Below are 6,266 nucleotides of genomic sequence, written 5' to 3' on the forward strand. Positions count from 1 at the left end.
GCGCTGAGGAGAGAGGACTGCCCACACGATCCAGCCCGCGGCCCGGGCCCGCTGCTCTGGGGCTGGGCGGGAATGCCCCGTGCCCTCCGCCAGCCCTCACCAGTGTGGCGGTGCCGCTCCTGGCGCTTCTCCCAGTCTCTCCCAGTCTCCTCCTCATTCGCAGCCGCTGGCGGGGCAGCCTGGCTTGCCTGCCCTGTCCCTGTGGCTCATTGCCACGCCGTCCCCATGGCCCCCACGGCCCTCGGGGCTCTCCGGCGGTCTCTGTTCTCTGCCGTGCCGGGCGGGCTCTGCCCTCTCGCCCTCAGGGGATCCCTGCTTGCCTGGGCTGAGCTCTGCCTGCGGCYGCCTCAGCCTTTCTGTCCTTGGCAGCGCTCACAAGGGCTCACTGCTCTACCTGGCTACTCATTTTCACAACATTTGCAGGAATGAGGTACATCTGAGATGAGGTATCTGAGTGAGATATATTTCTTTTCAAAACTGGCAGTGGACTTGGACAGCGTTTAAAGAGCATTGTAGCAGTGATATCGGGAGCCAGTTTCACCACAGAAGGCAGATCTGTTCCAAAAACCAAACCCRGGAGCAGCCGGGAAAGGGCCAGGAGCTCCCTCAGCCTCTGGCAAGATGTCTGAGGCGGCGGGGGGACACAGTGACACCATCAGTGACCCTGAAAGAGCTGCTCAGGCTCCTGAAGTTTGTTGAAGTAATTCAGAAGAGGAAATACAACTTTACCTCTGCTCTTCTGATTTGGGCTACTGGATATTCATCTGCCTTAAAGGACATGGCCAGTGCTGGCTGGGCTTTGCCTCAGTTTCCATCAGAGTTCGTGGAGGCCGTACGCCTTCAGGATTTGCAGCCTTTGACAAGGCCCCTTCATTTCTAAAAGACAACAGAACTTACTCAAAACCAATGTATAATCTTCCCTTAGTTCAGCCAATGTTTCACATGTGGTAATCCCCTCTTTTATAAAAGATTTGCATAAATCAGTTTGAAATAACAAGTTTAGAAGCAATTACAGCAGCTTTCTACAGGGAACTATTCCAAGGGACATCAGGTAAGACAACAAGAGCAGCTGAATAACTTCTCTTATTATTTGTGGAGCAGGTGTTCTCAGGGTAGCAGTGGACTGGCCTTTTCCTCAGGAGGAACGATCAAGCCTTTGTCAGTGCTGGAAGTACAAATTCCAGGCCAGTTAATCCCTGTAAATCAGGAGCTCCACTGAGGATAGTTTGCAATTTACACTGCTTATGATACGGTCAGTCCAGAGACATAAATGGCATCTGCATATCTAATGTGTGTGAGCAAAATACTCCTTTTACATGCTCCCATAGCATTACCTCCCTAAAGCAAATAAGTAAAGCCATGCAGAACAAAAGGGAAAGGAACATTGAAGCCACAGCCTGTTACCACAGTGATTATTATAAACCCCTAGTTTGGGACTCATTTTCTCTACCCTTTGGGCCCAGCTGGCAGTTTTCCTTTCACTTCAGTTTGGACAAGATCAAACTTGTTGATATTTACTGCTTTTTGATTGTGCTGYAGAACATGAAAGATAAAAGAGTCAGCCAAGAGACTCAAAGAAGAAAAAAAAAATCTCAAGCACCAGGATAACATGGGAAAACTTTTTTTTCATGAATAATTGCTATATTCTTTAACTCCCCTAATGCAAAGTAATTTTACAGCATGTTTGTGTTCTTTATGTGAAGTAGCTTTTGTAGTGTTTTACCTCCTGGCAGATTTTGAGATTCTCAGTAAGTCCCATAATTACCTTTACTGCCTTTTAATGCTCCTTTGTTATTGCTGCTTTGGCAAGGGGTGATGTCTTACCAAAACTCCGTTCCTAAAAACATGAACCTGCAGTCTATAACTCTGCATTTTGGGGACTTACAGTTGAAGACTGTGCTAGTGYTGTCCAGAGACCTTGCAGATAGCAGATCCAAGTGTGCATTAGGTAGGCAGCACTCTCAGAASAGCAGGTTCTAAAATCCAGACTTCAAGCATTTTCTTTTACCCTGAAAAAGGATTTTTTTATATCCTGTGAGTTACTGTCTTTTTCTGAAAAATGTATTTTGTTCTTAATCTTTCTCTAAGGAACATAAATTATTAGAGTTAGTAAAGAGGGATGACAACAGCCTAAGAAAATGATGAAATATGCAGTGTTGTTTTCCAAGGCATATCAATAGTAATGTATTCTGAAATTTTAACTTTCATTTCCTGTGATTTCCTGGTAATTGTTTCAATTTCCATAAGACATCCCTGAGTGATTTCTGAGAGCAGTCTGAATCATGCCATTTCCCATGACTCGAGCATATGTGGGTGAGTAGATCCAGAGCAATGACAGAAAAACAGAATGATGTTCCCACACTGCAGACAGATAAYACTTTTGCCACAACAGGCCAAATTCAGCTTGCAAAAAGGCTTGGGAAACCACATGGAGAGGGGGTACACTCCAGCTGGCTGTAGAACCTGTTGTGCCAGGGGATGCAGAAGACCTCAGCTGGTAGCTTCTTTGCAAGACAGATAAGGTAATAAATACATTTACGTTGAGTCTTCACCTGAATCTGAACCCAGAGCTAAATCGTTGTGCTTTTGCCACACAGCACAGTGTATATAATGTTCTTGTTGTTCTTTACAGAGGTACGTAGTTGTAGTCCTAAGATTTCACATAGAGGGCAGTTTTCTCAGAATGCCACAAGCTCTCTGATACCAAAGCTTTACTCTGTAGTGAACTGAAGAACAATTGTTGCACATTTCAGTGAAGAGTGGGATGCCATAGCTGGAGCCTTCACTTATTTAAAAGAAACTATGCATTAGTAGTTTTAAAAATCTTGACAAAATATTTTCTTGTTAATACCCCCATTAAATATTTAGATGTTGTTGTCAGCTGTCCTTTTGCTGTGAGTGATTGGTATTTTGGCCAGGAAAAGAGGAATGATTTTTAGACTCTCTGAGAAAATGCATRTAAGACTTTATCACCTGGGAAATCAAATCCTGCTGTTGGAGCTGATCCTAGTGAAATGGATGGGGAAAACAAAATTCTGCTGTGAGTATTTCCTATTAGCCTTATACCCTTTAGCAGCCAGGGTTTTGCTTGCATACTGATTCCCTTCATTTTTTTTTAAAAAAAATGTTTTGTAAAAGTCTTTCTGTATATAATGCAATTCACATTTTCTTCTTGTTCCCACACATGGCAGAAAAAAGTCAACTGTTTAATCTGTGCCAATRGAAAGGGGCCTGCTTCACAGTACACAGTGTTACCCAGGAGGCATTTTCTTTTCTTCAGTAAAGAAACATGCACTAGAAATTGGTCCTGGGAATGATGTGGCTGTGGGACAGTGATCTTGCTTGCAGTTGTCAGTAGCAGCAGCTGGTTGTAGTKATCCCAACCTGTTTCTAAGGCACTTGGAAGGGAATGGATAGAGCCTCRTGATGTCCTGCTTCCTCAGTGGCACAAAGAAAGCAGATTGCAAAACCATCGTTTCTTGATGAGAGGCGTCATCACCTGCTCAGGCATCAATGATCTGGTTTCCATCCTCTTCAAGGGTGATTTATAGCTGTATGAAACCCTGTTGTGCTCACATGTGCAAAAGAAGGCAGAATCAGGGAGGTAAGAGGGGCCAGGCTGGGGTGATTGGGGTCTGCTCTGTGTTGTGCACTTCAGGGAGGTCATGATTGCCATGTCCCACTCCAATTCATCCAAAGAGAATTCATCCAAACATCACAAGCCTGAGATCCCCTCGAAGTCTGGCTTTATTGTTCTAATAACTATTTGTCAGGAAGCAGTACTGGTGATTTTGATGAATACAGATGAGAGATTTGAAATGTTATTTAACCAATGGACTTGGATAATTAGGCTGCAATAATAATTATCCTAGAGGCAATTGTCTTAAAGTTCCACCAGAATTTTATTTGCACTGAGAAGTATCATAACAATATATAAGCACTAGAAGTAATTTMATTTTCTTTTGCTTCTTCTGGATTCATTCAGCAGTTTCACCCGTTATTACTAATGCCCTGTATTACCAGTCCAGCAGTTTGGCATGCTTGGCATCGGTGTGCTTCCTATCCTGGATACTTCATGCATCAGTAGTTCACTTAGGCAATTTCATTTATGTTGCCAGCATCAAAGGACGTCATCTCAATTTTGTCTTTTGGGTGCAAGTACATTACAGAGGTAATGCAAGCGTTGTTTGCCTACATTCAGTGAGAGCTGGAAGACTTCCGAAAATATCTCTTAAACAATGTATCGCTGATGACAGCAATGCAAAAATCAGAGGTGACCAGACTGTGTCATATTTCACTTTTTTAGTTTCTTCTTCCTTAATCCTTGGAAAAGTTTCTTTTCCTCTTGGCTTGTCACCTCTTTCATTTGCTCTGATAATGTCCAGGTATATAATCTTGCTAATGTGGCAGTTCTAGCCATAGTGATGCTGCAGTTCCAGGGAAACACTGTTTCTGGCATTTGAATGAATTTGCAGAACACCTTCTTTTCCACCAGTAGATGGCATTCCCCAGGAATAAACTGGAGGCGTGGCTGCTTTCTGTGTCTCCCGGTCCAGCATTCCCTAGGAATTAGCTGGAAGCACATCTGCTCTCTGAATCTTCCCCTGGCCCCAGCCAGGAAGATATTTCCATAGCAAGCTGATAATAAACACAGATTTACAATATTTTCCCCAGCATCTCTGTGTTTTTATCTTTTATCTGTGCATTTATCTGTTTCAGTAGTCACTGGGCATAGTGGATACTGAAAGTTCGTGTAAATTCTGACCATGAAGGTATCCAYTGAGGGTAATTAAACACAAACCTGSAGCTTCATTCGYAAGAATTTCCTGTGCTGCAAATCCTTGGAGACTACGAGGTGTTCTGGGGAAGTTTCATTATGTGATTGCTTTGTTTCAAGCTCTTTCCCCAGCAAAGGCTTCTGTGGAAGACAGGACCTAAATAATTGGCCTGATCTGCTGTGGATGTTCTTATGGAGCCCTTGGTCTTYCAAATCTCAGCCTTAATCATAACCAGAGCCAGATGATGAATGYATCAAAGGGAAACATAATTAGGGATTTACTGTTGATAGCAGCCTGCATCCAGCAGGACAGTGCAAGATTAAATAAAAAATGAACATCAATTCTGAAAACACTCATTCCTAAGGTACTAAACTGAGATACCTGGTGTGTGGGAAGAAAGGATATCGGAAACATTTTCTAAAATTCAAGAGAGTATCAGAATGAGCCATTTGTGTTGGAAGGCAGTGCAGAGGCCTGGCTTGATGTGACACCATTCAAAGCCGAAAAGGCAAAGTCTGACTTACATAAGTGAAAATTGTTGATATTGCAATGTGGTTYAGCCTCATGTTTCCTTCTGTGATGTGACAGAGGTAGAACCATTTAGCCCTCTTGTCATTCATGGGGTCAGGATGGAAGCTGAAAGACTGAGGAGAAAACTGAACTCGAGTTACCCACATCTGTAGAGAAGTGCTGCAGTGACAGCTAGGGAGAAGAGGGAATTGCAGCCTGTTTATTGGGACACCTGCTTTGGTTTTTGATGAATAAACCCTGGCCTTTTTGTTATTCTCTGGGAGAATRCTCCAGTTGTGGACTTCCAGCATATACACAACTCCTTGCAAAGGAGATTTTGCCATCTAAAACTGAGAAAAGAAGTAATTAAAATATGCTTATTTGAGAGTTTCCTTTTGGCTAGTTTTTGTGGCTTCACTTTCAGKGTGCTGAATGTTTGTGGACCTTTTCTTAAAATGGCACACACAGTGRAACACCCAAAACTCTTCACTCTGGGTAGTGGTGGGAATATCACATGGGGAGTGGAGCATCTGAGAAGCATCAGAGTGCATAGGTGGTGTTACAACATCAGTGTGGTTGYACGGATTTCTAGGTATAAGTAGTCTTGAGGGGAAAAATACAATTTTCTGAAAGGGAAATATTTAACAGAGCTACAGAGCTGGTATCTATGGAAACTTAAAAACTACTCTCTCTGGAGAGAGAGTCGAGGAATGGCAGGATAATTAKCATTAAATACATTTTAATGACAAATGTTCGAGTTGATGTGTCTCACAGGAGAGTTTCAAACTTCAGGATTATATATGAAAGAATTCTTGATCATTAGGATACTCTTCCATTGCCAGAATAACACAGAACTCTGTAATTTATCAGTCCRCAAAGCCACGGGCTGGCTGATAGGAGAATGTCACTTAAGGAGGAGATAAAGATCATGTCAGAGGTGCAAGTTTGGAAAACTCAGTGCATACTATGTATGATATA

This window comes from Malurus melanocephalus, unplaced genomic scaffold (genome assembly GCF_030028575.1).
Source record: "Malurus melanocephalus ecotype Western Australia unplaced genomic scaffold, MMel_1.1 scaffold_254, whole genome shotgun sequence".
Lineage (NCBI taxonomy): Eukaryota > Metazoa > Chordata > Aves > Passeriformes > Maluridae > Malurus > Malurus melanocephalus.